At 48.5% G+C, this 13,566-nt stretch overlaps 1 pseudogene; it reads right to left on the bottom strand.

Moving 5' to 3' along the window:
- The window catches only part of LOC136507571 (uncharacterized), a 29,538-nt pseudogene that overhangs the window by 4,847 nt on the left and 11,125 nt on the right, over positions 1–13,566 (bottom strand).

Below are 13,566 nucleotides of genomic sequence, written 5' to 3' on the forward strand. Positions count from 1 at the left end.
CTGCACAGCTACGGCCTCATGGTGGCCGTGGTCATGGCGGTGTTCCACCGCTGGAGGGTGCTGCTAATGGCTCAGTGGTAATGCCTATTCGAGATGACACCGGGTGAGCCGATCGACGGCATTCGGTTGTCCGCTGTCACCCTTTCCAACAAGGAGGTTCTACATCAGGTGAGAGAGATGCCGGAGGGGCGGTAGAGGAGCAGTGAGTTGACCCCATTCCTGTTGCGCCCGTCGTGAGGGTACATCTCTCTGGTAAGTCATGCGCCACTACGGCCCCCGAGGCCTCCTCACTCCTTACATTTTCAATCTGTTCCCTTATTTGCATTTGTCATTCCTGTAGGGGATGAGGGATGTGTGAGCCTCCCCACCACCCATTCCCGAGGACGCAGAGCGGCGGGCGGTGAATAGGGCGCATGCTGAGGCGTACAAGGAATGGAAGGACGCCGAGGAGGCAAGGCGCAAGAGGAAGAGCCTCGAGCGTGATGAGCTAGAGAAACATCACCGGTAGCAGAGGCACAACGGTCTCTCGATGGAACCATCTCCGTCACCGTCGTCGACGGATTCTTCGAGCGATGACGACGAGAGCGAGGTGGGGTGGGGTCCTCTGGACCATCTCCCTGACGTTAGGGGGACTATGCCTAGGGCATTGGCGAGTGGCCTAGCATTTCTAGGAGGAGGAGGAGAGGCCGCCTTAGGGCTAGCGATTGCACGCCCTAGGGCCAAGGCCGACACGCCTGAGGCACGAGCATTATGGAAGCGTGCCGTTAGCCTGATGGGCTCGATGGCGGAGGTGGAACGGGCGATGACAGGGGTGACCCAACAGCTTTCGTAGAGGGTCAAGGGGGCATCGGAGTCTAGCGAGGGCCAGCCGGCACTGGTGGACATGAGGGCCATGCCACCGCCACCGCCATTGTAGAGGACAAAGGACGCAGTGCGGAATCTATTATGTCCCTGTTCGAGGTAAGTGTTTTCTCAGTGGAGTTTGCAGCATCTTCCACTCGTTCTTGGGCTGTATGCTGACCTTGTGAGTGTTTTGTCTTTAGTCGAAAGCGTCAGGCAGAAGCACCTGCCTTGGCGCCACATAAGGCACTCAAGGTGAGCACCAGCTCCACCGCCCGATGGGTGGTGGAGGTACAGGCCGCCATACAGTGTGGCGTGGCATCGGCCAAGGCTGACCCAAAGGAGCCGGTCGCCCAAGGAGAGGTTATTGAGGTGGCCACGAAGCCAGCAGGGGAGGAGGCACCTACGCCCCACGAGGCCGGGGCCCTCAAGCCAGGTGAAGCCGAGGCGCCTTCAATCGTTGAGGCCATCGAGGGCGAGGCCGAGGCCCCTAGGATCTCTAAGGCTGAGGTGGCGGACGCCAGGGCTCCCAGGACCACCGAGGCTGAGGTGGCAGAGGCTGGAGCTCCTAGGACCACTGAGGCTGAGGCGGTAGAGGTCGGCTTGGGCACGGCGGAGCCGGTGGCCTAGGATGCAAAGATGGAGGTGGGGCAAGCTTCGGTACTGCACCTAGTCCAAGACCCACCGCCGTCATAGGAGAGCACCCGAGAGGTGGAGGTTCATTCAATCTCCTCCAATGATACTTCCTGGGGGAAGGAGGTGGCGGACGCCGAGGCGGCCAGCACCGTGGAGCAACCAGCTCTGACCTCTAGCGAGGGGAGCTTAGCCCTCATCTAGGTACAACTCAAGCCCTGCGGGTGGGATAGCCCACATGTCTTATGGTGGAGCCGGGACGACCCCGAGGGGGAGCCTCTGTTCGCCCTCGAGGACGCAGCCAAGGGGGGGGCACTAGGGTTCTTTCGAGCAATACCACCATCTAGCGGAGTGGTCACTACGGATAGCACTGTCTGTCATGGCTAATGACCTGCCCGGTGTTGCCCAGGTATGCGCCTTCTTCTCTTGTGTTGTGTCATCTTTTCTTGAGTTTTCTTGCAGTGCTTGATGTTTATTCTACCTATCTAGGAGCTCAAGGCTCGGTCCCTTGGGAAGTCGATGTTCCTTTGGTGGGAGAGGGACGTCTAGGACTAGCTCCGGCAGTAGAAGGACCTGCTTGCCAATGCTAATGAGCTTCTGTCGGCACAGAGCACGGAGGTGGAGGACCTCTGCCTTCGCTGTGCTGATGTGAAGGCCGAGGCCACCACGGCTCGGGAGCAGGCTGTCCCTTTGGTGGCGCGGATCAAGGAGTTAGAGGAGGAGTTGACCCAGGTGGCCGGTGAGCGGGACACCTTTAGGTCCTAGGTTGAACAAGTGGAGGTCTCTGCCAAGGCCATCGCCAGGTAGCTGGGGGCGGAGCAAGGCGCGCACCTGCTGATGAAAGGTGCCTTGGCAGAGGCCCTCAAAGTGGCCAAGGCCTCCTAGGTCGAGGCCTTATCCTAGAAGGAAAAGACCGAGGGTGAGTCCCATTGAGGCATGCCCCTAGTTTTATTTGTTTTTCTTGCGTTTGACCCCTGACTCCCCGATGTGATGCAGAGTTGGAGAGGGAGGCTTCTAGGGCGGCCGAGGCCTATCGAGTTGAGGTCCAAAACTAGAGGGAGAAAGCTGAGGGTGAGTCCCATAGGCTTGCACCCCTGTTCCGCTTGTTTTGTTTTGTGCTTAACCCCATCCCACCTATCTTGGCATAGGGTTGGAGAAGGAGGTCACCCGGGCAGATGAGGCCTCCGTCGTAGTGTAGGTAGTGCTCGAGGCTGAGATCTAAGAGCACAACGCACTGTAGGGAACCGCCCATACTACCTGCGAGGCCCTAGAGGTTGGGGGATCGAGTCGGGTAGCTCCCTCGGGAGCCGCTTGATCGCGTTGAGCGGCCGAGTCCATGAGCTGCTCTAGGGGGTGCTGCATATGGGCATCAAGCGTGCCCTGGCTGTCGTCTCCTCGCACTACACCGGCATTGACCTCAAGGCCATCAGCGATGGTTACGTCATGGCTGAGGATGATGAGAAGGCCAAGGAGGAGGTCATGAAGCTGGTGGAGGTGGCTGAGGCCCCTAGCACGACACTAGCCAGGTTGTTTGAAGAGGAGGTGGTTCCTCCTACGCCAACCGCCGACGCTGGTGACCCTGAGTTTTGACCTGGGCCAAAGGGGCCATGTAAATAGATTAGGACTTACATTATTGTACCATAACACTTGTGTCCATCGAGGCCTTTTAAAGTACTTGTGTGTATATGCTTTTTAATAATTTTTATTGTATTTCTAAGCCTCTGCCCTCTGTCTCGTCATTGAACATATCTCTTACAAAAAACTTCCTCAGAGCCTAAGCTACCCCCTGGGCAAAAGGTGGTGAGGGAGTTGCCGTAGCCTAAAGGCATAGGCCGTCTCATGGCTCGGTCGGCCTTTTGGTCCTGAGACAGACTTTCGGTCCTTAGGTTTTTTACAATCGATTTGCCAGAGTACGCGAGAGAGTTTGGCATAGATTTTTTTTTCAAAAAACGACTAAAAATGGTGACTAGGACTTAGGGGGGTCCCCCCTTCTAGCCCCCGAGGGAGGCTTGGTTCTGCAGAGGCAGAGCCGAGTCTTGTTCGAGCCCCACGGTGGGCACCTCTACAGAGGTAGAGCCGAGTCTCCCTTATAGCGTTATCGTAACGCCGATCCCCCATCGATGGGCTCGGGGGGTTTCTTGAAAAATTAGAACAACTAAAGAACGTTTCTTTATTGTATTTCGAGAAACAATGTATACAATGCTTGGAAATTTAAGGGTAGAAGCGACGTAGCTGTTCTATGTTCCAAGCGTTGGTGAGGATTTCGCCCTTCTCATTGGCTAGCTTGTAGGTCCTAGGCTTTAGCACTTGGGCGACGATGTACAGACCTTCCCATGGCGGGGTCAGCTTGTGGTAGCCCTTATTGCTCTGCCTCAGTCCTAGCACCAGGTCGCCCACCTTCAGGTCTCGACTTCAAATGCGTCGAGCTTAATAGCATCGTAGGGCTTGCTGGTACTAGGCCGAGTGTAGCAGCGCAACGTCTCGGGCTTCCTCTAGTTGGTCGAGGGCGTCCTCGCAGGCAGTGCGGTTGCTCTACTCGTTGTAGGCCTATAGCCTCGGGGAACCATACTCCAAGTCAGTGGGGAGGATGGCCTCGGCTCCATAGACTAGGAAGAATAGTGTGAACCCCGTGGCTCGACTCGGAGTGTTCCTCAGGCTCCAAATGACCGACGGGAGTTCGGCAAGCCATTTCTTGCCAAATTTCTTCAACCGGTTGTATATTCTTGGCTTGAGACCCTGTAGGATCATGCCGTTGGCACGTTCTACTTGGCCATTTGTCCTAGGGTGTCCTACGGCCGACTAGGCCACACGGATGTGGTGGTCATTGCAGAACATCAGGAACTTGTGGCCGGTGAATTATGTCCCATTGTCAGTGATGATGGTGTTTGGAACCCCAAACCTATGGATGATATCAGTGAAGAACAACACCACTTGCTTGGATTTGATTCGAGTGATCGGATGAGTCTCGATCCACTTGGAGAACTTATCGATCGCTACCAGCAAATGGGTATAGCCCTCGGGGGCCTTCTACAGAGGCCCAACCATGTCCAGCCCCCACACGACGAATGGCCATGTAATGGGGATGGTTTGGAGGGCTTGGGCCAGGAGGTGCATCTACCATGCATAGTACTGACATCCCACACAGGAGCGTACCAGCTTGGTGGCGTCAGCAACCGCCGTCGACTAGTAGAACCCATTGCGGAAGGCGTTTCCAATGAGCGTCCAAGGCACTGCATGGTGCCCACAAGCTCCTACGTGCAAGTCCCAAAGTAGGGCTTGGCCTACCTTGGTGGTGATGCACCGTTGGAGGACGCTAGATAGGCTTTGCCTGTACAACTCGCCGTTGCTGAGGACGTAAGTTTTGGCTCATCGCGCAAGCCATCGGGCTTCGGTACTGTCTATAGGAAGCTCTCCTTGAATGAGGCAATCAAGGAACAGGACTCGCCGGTCCACGCCCTAGTTGACCTTAGGAGGCTCCGCGTTGATTTCCATGGCCTCGAGCTCGGCCACAGGGGTCTCAGTGACAGAGGGGGCCTCGGGCCCTGTGGTGGGCTCGACTGATGGGCCCTATGGAAGGCTTGTGGAGGTCTCTAGCGAAGATGTTCGAGGGGACCGAGGCCTATGCCGATGCCATCTTTGCCAGTTCGTCCACGGCTTCGTTGAATTTTCACGCAATGTGGTTGAGTTCGAGGCCATCGAACTTGTCTTCTAGGCGAAGCACCAACTTGCAGTATGCCTCCATTTTGGGGTCATGGTAGTTCGACTCTTTCATCACTTGGTTGACGACGAGCTATGAATCGCCCCGTATGTCAAGATGTCATACTCCAAGTTCGATGGCGATCTGCAAGCCATTGACGAGGGCTTCGTACTCGGCTGCGTTGTTGGAGGCGGCGATGTGGAGCCAAATCAGGTAGCGCATGTGCACTCTGAGGGGTGAGATGAAGAGCAGACCCATGCCTACCCTAGTCTTCATCAGGGACCCATCAAAGTACATGGTCTAGCATTCCACCTGGACTTGAGCAGGTGGCAGTTGGGTGTTGGTCCACTCAGCCACAAAATCGGCCAAGACCTGAGATTTAATTGCTTTCTGAGGCACAAAAGATAGGGCTTCCCCCATGAGTTCAATGGCCCACTTAGCTATCCTACCCAAGGCCTCCTAGTTCTGGATTATCTCTCCCAGAGGGAAAGACGACACCACGGTCACCGGGTGGGACTCAAAGTAGTGATGCAGCTTGCGTCGAGCCAAGACTATGGCATAGATTAGCTCTAGATGTGGGGGTAGCGTGTCTTAGTCTCGGAGAGCACCTCACTGATGAAGTAAACAGGTCATTGGATGGGTAGAGCATGCCCCTCTTCCCACCTCTTGGCCACTACGGTCGCGCTGGCCACCTAGGTCATTGCGGCAACGTAGAGTAAGAGGGCCTCGCCCTTGGCCGGTAGCACTAGGATGGGAGGATTGGTGAGCAGTGCCTTGAGCTTGGTGAGGGCTTCTTTGGCCTTAGGGGTCCAAGAAAAGCATTTGGATTTTCTCAAGAGGTGGTACAGAGGCAAGCCTTTTTCGCCAAGGCGTGAGATGAAGCGGCTCAGGGCCGCAAGGCATCCCATAACCCTCTGCACTCCCTTGATGTCTTGGATTGGTCCCATGTTGGTCATGACCAAGACCTTCTCTGGGTTGGCCTCGATGCCGTGCTCTGAGACTATGAATCCCAAGAGCATGCCTTGGGGGACCCCGAAGACACACTTCTTGGGGTTGAGCTTGATGCCCTTCTCTCTAAGGCATTTGAAGGCTATTTCCAAGTCACCGATGAGATCACTGGCCTTCTTGGACTTGACCAAGATGTCGCCCACGTAGGCCTTGATGGTTCGCCTGATGTGCTCACCGAAGACCTAGGTCATGCACCGTTGGTATGTGGCCCCTACGTTTCTAAGGCCGAATGGCATAGTCACATAGCAGTACATGCCGAATGGGGTGATGAAAGAAGTCACGAGCTGGTTGGATTCTTTCATCTTGATTTGATGGTAACCGGAATACGCATCAAGGAAAGATAGGGTTTCGCATCCCGCGGTGGAGTCGATGATTTGGTCAATTCAAGGTAATGGGAATGGAACTTTTGGACATGCTTTATTCAAACCGGTGTAGTCTACACACATCCTCCACTTCTCATTTTTCTTCTTAACTAATACAGGATTAGCTAACCACTCTGGGTGGGACACTTCCTTGATGAATCCGGCCACCAAAAGCTTCTGCACCTCCTCACTGATGGCCCTGCGCTTTTCCTCATTGAATCGACGTAGGCGCTGCTTCACTGGTCTGGAGCTGGCCCAGATGTCCAAGGCATGTTCGGTGACCTCCCTCGGTATGCCTGGCATGTCCGAGGGACTCCACATGAATACATCGGCATTCGTGTGAAGAAAGTCGACGAGCATGGCTTCCTATTTGCTATCGAGGGTGGCGCTGATCCTCAGCGCCTGGTCGTTGGAGCAGGTGGGGTCGACCGGGATGAGCTTGATGGCCTCTATGGGCTCGAAAGTCCCGGCACGATGCTTGGAGTCAGGCGCCTCACTACCAAGTCAGTCGAGGTTGATGATGAGGGTCTCGGCCTCCACAAGAGCCTCGGCGTACTCGATGCATTCGATGTCGTAGTCATATGCATGCTCGTACATGGACTCAACAGTGATGATGTCGTTGGGGCCCGGCATCTTGAGCTTGAGGTAGGTGTAGTTAGGGATTGCCATGAACTTGGCATAGCACGACTGCCCCAGGATGGCGTGATAGGTCCCCTTGAACCCAACCACCTCGAAGGTGAGGACCTCCTTGCGGTAGTTGGAGGGAGTGCCGAAGCAGACGGGCAAGTCGATGCGCCCGAGGGGTCGCGTGTGTTTCCCTAGCATGATGCCGTGGAAGGGCGCGGCATCGCCTTAGAGCCGTGACTGGTCGAGCTCTAGGAGCTCCAGGGTGTTGGCGTAGAGGATGTTGAGGCTGCTGCCTCCGTCCATCAACACCTTGGTGAGCCGGGTGTTGCCGATGATCGGGTCAACGATGAGTGGGTACTGCTCGGGGTTTGGGACATAATCGGGGTGATCATCCTGATCAAAGGTGATTGCCTCCTGTAACACCACGGGTGTTTAAATATTAAAATTTGCCATGTCATCATATGCATAGCACCTCATTCATGTGGAAGTGAAAATTTTGATATGCATACACTAAAACAAGTTTACCTTTATGTGGTATGTGTTGAATTGTATTGTTTGAATCAAGTTCAAAATTTTGTTTAGATTTGAATTTTCAAGAAAACCCTGATTTTTAGTATTTAAATCCTACCCTAAAAACTCATTTCAAAATCTAAGCACATTTTGGGGCTGAGCCTTAAAGCAAAAGTGTAGAGCTTGTCAAGTTATACAAAGTTTGTTTTTGGAGTTTTCAAAGTTGTTATGAAAAATTTGAAGTAATTTGAAAAGGCGAAATTCTTTAAAAGTTCCCTAATTGAATTCAAAGGTTCATTTCAAAATGTGGACCGAATTAGGGGGAGGTTATAAAAGCAAAGTTGTAGAACTTTGGATTTTGAGCAACTTTTATTTTTGGAGATTTTTGAGTTGTTATACAAATTTGGGAGTAATTTGGATTTTAAAACGAATGGCAATTCTATAATTATGTGGAATAGTGCCACGACCACCGCCCCACCGCCGGCGTCCATCTCCTCGGTTCCAGATGCTCCTGTGGCCGCTCTTGGCTTCGCGCTGGCATGGAAAAGGCCACTACATGTTGTCTCCTTGATCCCTTGGCCGCTCTATAAAGCTCAGACGTCGTTGTTGTTCTTCCTTTCTTTGCTCTGCTTTTCTCGACGTTGCCGATCATCTCCGTCGAGCCCTCGCCGTCAAACCAGTGTATGTGCCATCGCAGCAAAGTGCTCAATAGCTTCGCCTACTCCTTGCATGCCAAGCCATCTAACTGTGGTTACTTGATTTCGCCGGGAATCGTTGCTAGCCGCCTTTCTTCCTCGCGGTCGGCAACCTCTACGTCGTGCTTGCGCCGTCATGGCCAGCGCTCTCCGGTGAGCCTTTGCTCTTGCTCAGTGCACCTCTAGCTCCGCCTTGTTCCCGAGATGCTCTATGACCGGTTGATTGCTCATTTTGTCCATCATAGTCGCCTGAGTACCCGGTCACCGAAGTTTGCTCCGCCATGACCGCTGTGAACGTCGACCCGCGTCACCGTTACTTCTCCGGTCTCGCTCTTTACTCCAAGGTGTTCGTGGTGAGCTGCTGAACCTTCCCATGCCTTTTGTTACACTCTACCGGCCTTGTTTCACCGGTGTGGCATCGCTGAGCCGCCGCGTCCGCCATGGCCGACGTCAAGCTCGTAACTCGCTATAATTGCTCAAGCTAGTGCCTTCAAGCGATGCGGGGTGGTGTGGGGAGTGTTTTGGTACTTCGGCCGTCGCCGTTGGTCTCACCATCGGTGAGTTTTCGTCGGTCAGCGCCATCGCCATCGTGGTCAAAGCAGGAGGTCGGGGATGACATGTGGGGTCACCCTGTCAGCGACTGTGTAGTTGAAAAATGAATTTTCTATTTTTCAGATTTGAATGAATAGTGATAGTTTTTGTTATTTTTGTGTAGAATTATTTAGAGTTCAAAAAATTATAAAAATTTTTTTGTGACCTCTCTGTTATGCATATTATTTAAGAAAAATATGAAATGTTGTTTTTCAGTACTTTTTGAATGTGATAAAAATTGCTCAATTAATTAATAAATGGGTTTCCATGATTTTTCTAGGCTTAATTAATTATCCAAAAATTATGAAAATTGTTTCACCACTTAGTTATCATGTGATGAACATTTACAAAAATTTTGAGCTCAATTGGAATAAGTTGATTTATTTCGTAATTTTGAATTAAATACTTAATTCATAAAAGCAAATAGTAACCTTTAATGATTTAGGTTTTGTTTGAAATTTTGGATTGAGTGATGACCTTGAATCATTAGTTGGTAATGATCCTTGGCAATTAATGTATGTGTTACGAAAAAGGTTTAGTTCGGTTGACTTGCAACTGTACCGCGAAGGAAAGTTGTATTCGAATTGTTAATTTTACATCCATCATCAAGCATCATGTTTCGTATTCCGTATCATGTTAAACATGGCATTGTTACTACATGTAGTGAACGAAGGTGAACACGTGGTAGTTAATCAAGTTGCGGAAGAGGTTAATCCGTCTGTTGAGGTCAGATCTGATACTTGTGGAACGTCGCAGGAACCTAACTTTTCCGTCAACGAAGGCAAGCCCTGGATGCATTTAACCCTACCTTGTGTTTTACAAATTTTATCGCTTTTGCTTTTATTTACTGCATTAAGTGATTAGGAGTCAAGTGGAAACCTAATTGGTGCATCACCAACCTTATTTTTCCATATCTACCTTGATTACGTGTTTTATTCGTAAATGTCTAGTTATGCTTAGTCGGGTGATTACCTGTCACCTGAGAATTTTAAATGGATCTTTGGTTACTTATGTTATCATAAGATATGAGCATGGAAGTGATAAATCTAGACCGGGCGGACTCAGTGTATGAGAGCCACAAGACATGGAGGTCTTATGAGCGGCTTCTTTCCACCTGTGTCGATTAAGGTCCGTCTGTTGTTGAATTGCATGAGATGAGACTTTGTAATACTAACCACATACTCCGGTAAGCCTTAACTCGGCTATTCTATTATGAGAATGGCTACTCGCGCACTAGGAGTGGAGAGATGGCGGGAATAGCATGTACCCACATGGCAATGGGCTGGATTGGTGGAGTACTGTATTCTCGGGTGGCGTGGACCCGTGCTTGTTTTAGAAGATTCGAGGGTAGGTTGATATATGTAAGTCAGGGACCTGCATATGTCGTGTGGTCTAGAATCCATAGCTAGGTTAATAATCGGTTCGAATCATCGTTGCTCCTTGGTTATAGAGACTCAACTCACTGTTCATCATCGTAGTTAATAACTGAAACTGGAGCTAGATTTGAGAAAGAGTTTGATATGAAGTTCATGATCTCATTATGGATCATGGCAGATTCATATATTATTCTTATGAAGTTTAAATATTGAAATACTAAAATTTCGTAAAGAGCTTTTACGCAAAAGAACTTTAAGTATTGCTAAAGCCATACCTTGAATCCTTGAGCCTGCATTCCTGAGTCTTCTTAGTTTTTATTTCGGTTAAGTCTTGTTGAGTACTTTTGTACTCAGGGTTTATTGACCCTTGTTGTAGGTGAGCCTCATGAGCAGGTCTATTTTGGACCTTGTTGCATGACTGTTGTTCCTATCGATGACGATAAATGAATGTGTGATCCTTGGGCAGGATGCTTATTTTGTGTGTTATGTTTATGTTAATTATGTCACTCCACTACTACTATGGTTTGTAATAATTATCAAACTTAGTTTGTAAGGTTTGAAACAACTGGTTTATAAATTAAGTTATCATAAGACTTCCGCTATTTTACTCTGATGTATATATTTGAATAAATGTTGTAATACTGCAATGACTCTGTAATGTGATCCTGCTCGGAAATCGTGGATGATTCAGGGTTCCCTGAGGACACCCGATAGACTTCTTAAGTTACCAGGAACATACGCATAGTTGTCAAAGGTCATTGGACAGTGACAAGTGCATGTGGGTCCTATAATTTAGGAGGTTCTACCATAGAATGGTATCAGAGATAATTCAACAAGGTAGTTTGGCCAATATAACTGTTGAAGCCACTATTTGAGATTAGATTATTGCTGCTTAGAAAGAAAACAAGGGTATAGCCCATATCAAAGAACGAATCAAGGATGGGAAAGCGGAATGCTTTAAAGTAGATGATGAAGGTGTGTTATGGTTCAAGAATCGCTTAGTGGTACCCAAGATCCTGAGTTGCGACAGTCCATTCTTGAAGAGGCACATGCTACTAGGTTATCAATTCATCCGAGAAGTAATAAGATGTACCATGACTTGAAACAAAGGTTTTGGTAGACCAAAATGAAGATAGAAATTGCCCGGTATATAGCCAAGTGTGATACTTGTCAAAAGGTGAAAGCTATACATTTGAGGTCTGCTGAAGAGTTACATTCATTACCTATTCTAGCTTGGAAGTGGGAGGATATTAGTATGGACTTTATTGTTGGTCTACTCAAGACATCAAAAGGTTTTGATTCAATATGGGTCATTGTAGATCGACTAACTAAGTCAGCACATTTTCTTCCAGTCAAGAGTATATATCCTACTATCCAGTATGCCAAGATGTATCTAGCAAGAATCATGAGTCTACATGGAGTACCAAAGACCATAGTGTTAGATCGGGGTACACAGTTTGTCTCCAGCTTTTGGAAACACTTGCATACTTCGTTAGGTACCAAACTACTGTATAGTATAGCTTATCATCCACAAACTGATGGTCAGACTAAAAGGGTCAATCAAGTACTTGAAGATATGTTAAGGTGTTGTGTCCTTAACTATTCCAAGAAGTGGGATGAATGTCTGCCTTTGGCTGAGTTCTCATACAACAATAGTTATGAAGAGAGCATTAGAATGGCTCCATTTGAAGCACTCTATGGTCGTAGATGCAGAACATCACTGGGTTGGTCTGAGCCTAGAGAAAGAAGGTTCTTTGGAGTTGACCTTGTGAAAGAAATAGAAGACAAGGTTAGGCAAATACAAAGTAATTTGAAGATAGCTCAGTCCCGACAAAAGAGTTATGCAGATAAATAATGTAGACCATTGGTGTTTAACAAGGGAGATTTTGTATATCTAAAGGTATCACCAATGAACGGAGTTACTCATTTTGGTGTTAAAGGCAAGTTGGCACCTCGTTATATTGGGCCATTTCAAATTTTAGAGAGGTATGGAAAAGTGGCATATCGCTTGAAACTACCCGAACATCTTTTAGCTGTACATGATGTGTTCCATGTTTCTCAATTGAAGAAGTGTCTCTGAGTGCCTGAGCAGAATGTTGAGGTTGAAGGAGTGGAACTTGAACCTGATTTGACCTATTCCGAATATCCTATCCGAGTTCTAGATCAGAAAGATCGTGTCACACGAAGAAGGACAATCAAGTTTTACAAGATACAATGGAATCAACATTCCGAAGAAGAAGCTACTTGGGAATCCGAAGATTACTTGCTAGAAAAATTTCCAGAGTTTCTTGCGTCAATATAGAGTAATGTTAGTTGAGCTCAGTTGTTACAAATTGTGTTTTGTAAAGGGACCTCAGCTATTTTATGGACATGTTTTGGGTGTTTTTGGACTAACACATTTCCTTTTCCATTACTTACCCTATGGCTTTGAATCTTGGGACGAGATTTCTTTTAGGGGGAAGGATTGTAACACCTCGGGTATTTAAATATTAAAATATGTCATGTCATCATATGCATAGCACCTCATTCATGTGGAAGTGAAAATTTTGATATGCATACACTAAAACAAGTTTACCTTTTATGTGGTATGTGTTGAATTATATTGTTTGAATCAAGTTCAAAATTTTGTTTGGATTTGAATTTTCAAGAAAACCCTGATTTTCAGTATTTAAATCCTACCCTGAAAACTCATTTCAAAATCTAAGCACATTTTGGGGTTGAGCCTTAAAGCAAAAGTGTAGAGCTTGTCAAGTTATACAAAGTTTGTTTTTGGAGTTTTCAAAGTTGTTATGAAAAATTTGAAGTAATTTGAAAAGGCAAAATTCTTTAAAAGTCCCCTAATTGAATTCAAAGGTTCATTTCAAAATGTAGACCGAATTAGGGGGTGGTTATAATAGCAAAGTTGTAGAACTTTGGATTTTGAACAACTTTTATTTTTGGAGATTGTTGAGTTGTTATACAAATTTGGGAGTAATTTGGATTTTAAAATGAATGGTAATTCTATAATTATGTGGAACAGTGCCACGACCACCGCCCCACCGCCGGCGTCCTTCTGCTTGGTTCCAGACACGCCTGTGGCTGCTCTTGGCTTCACGCTGGCGTGGAGAAGGCCACTACGTGTCATCTCCTTGATCCCTTGACCACTCTATAAAGCTCAGATGTCGTCGTCGTTCTTCCTTTCTTTGCTCTGCTTTTCCCGACGTCGTCGATCATCTCCGTCGAGCCCT

The sequence above is a fragment of the Miscanthus floridulus genome, chromosome 15 (assembly GCF_019320115.1).
Source record: "Miscanthus floridulus cultivar M001 chromosome 15, ASM1932011v1, whole genome shotgun sequence".
Lineage (NCBI taxonomy): Eukaryota > Viridiplantae > Streptophyta > Magnoliopsida > Poales > Poaceae > Miscanthus > Miscanthus floridulus.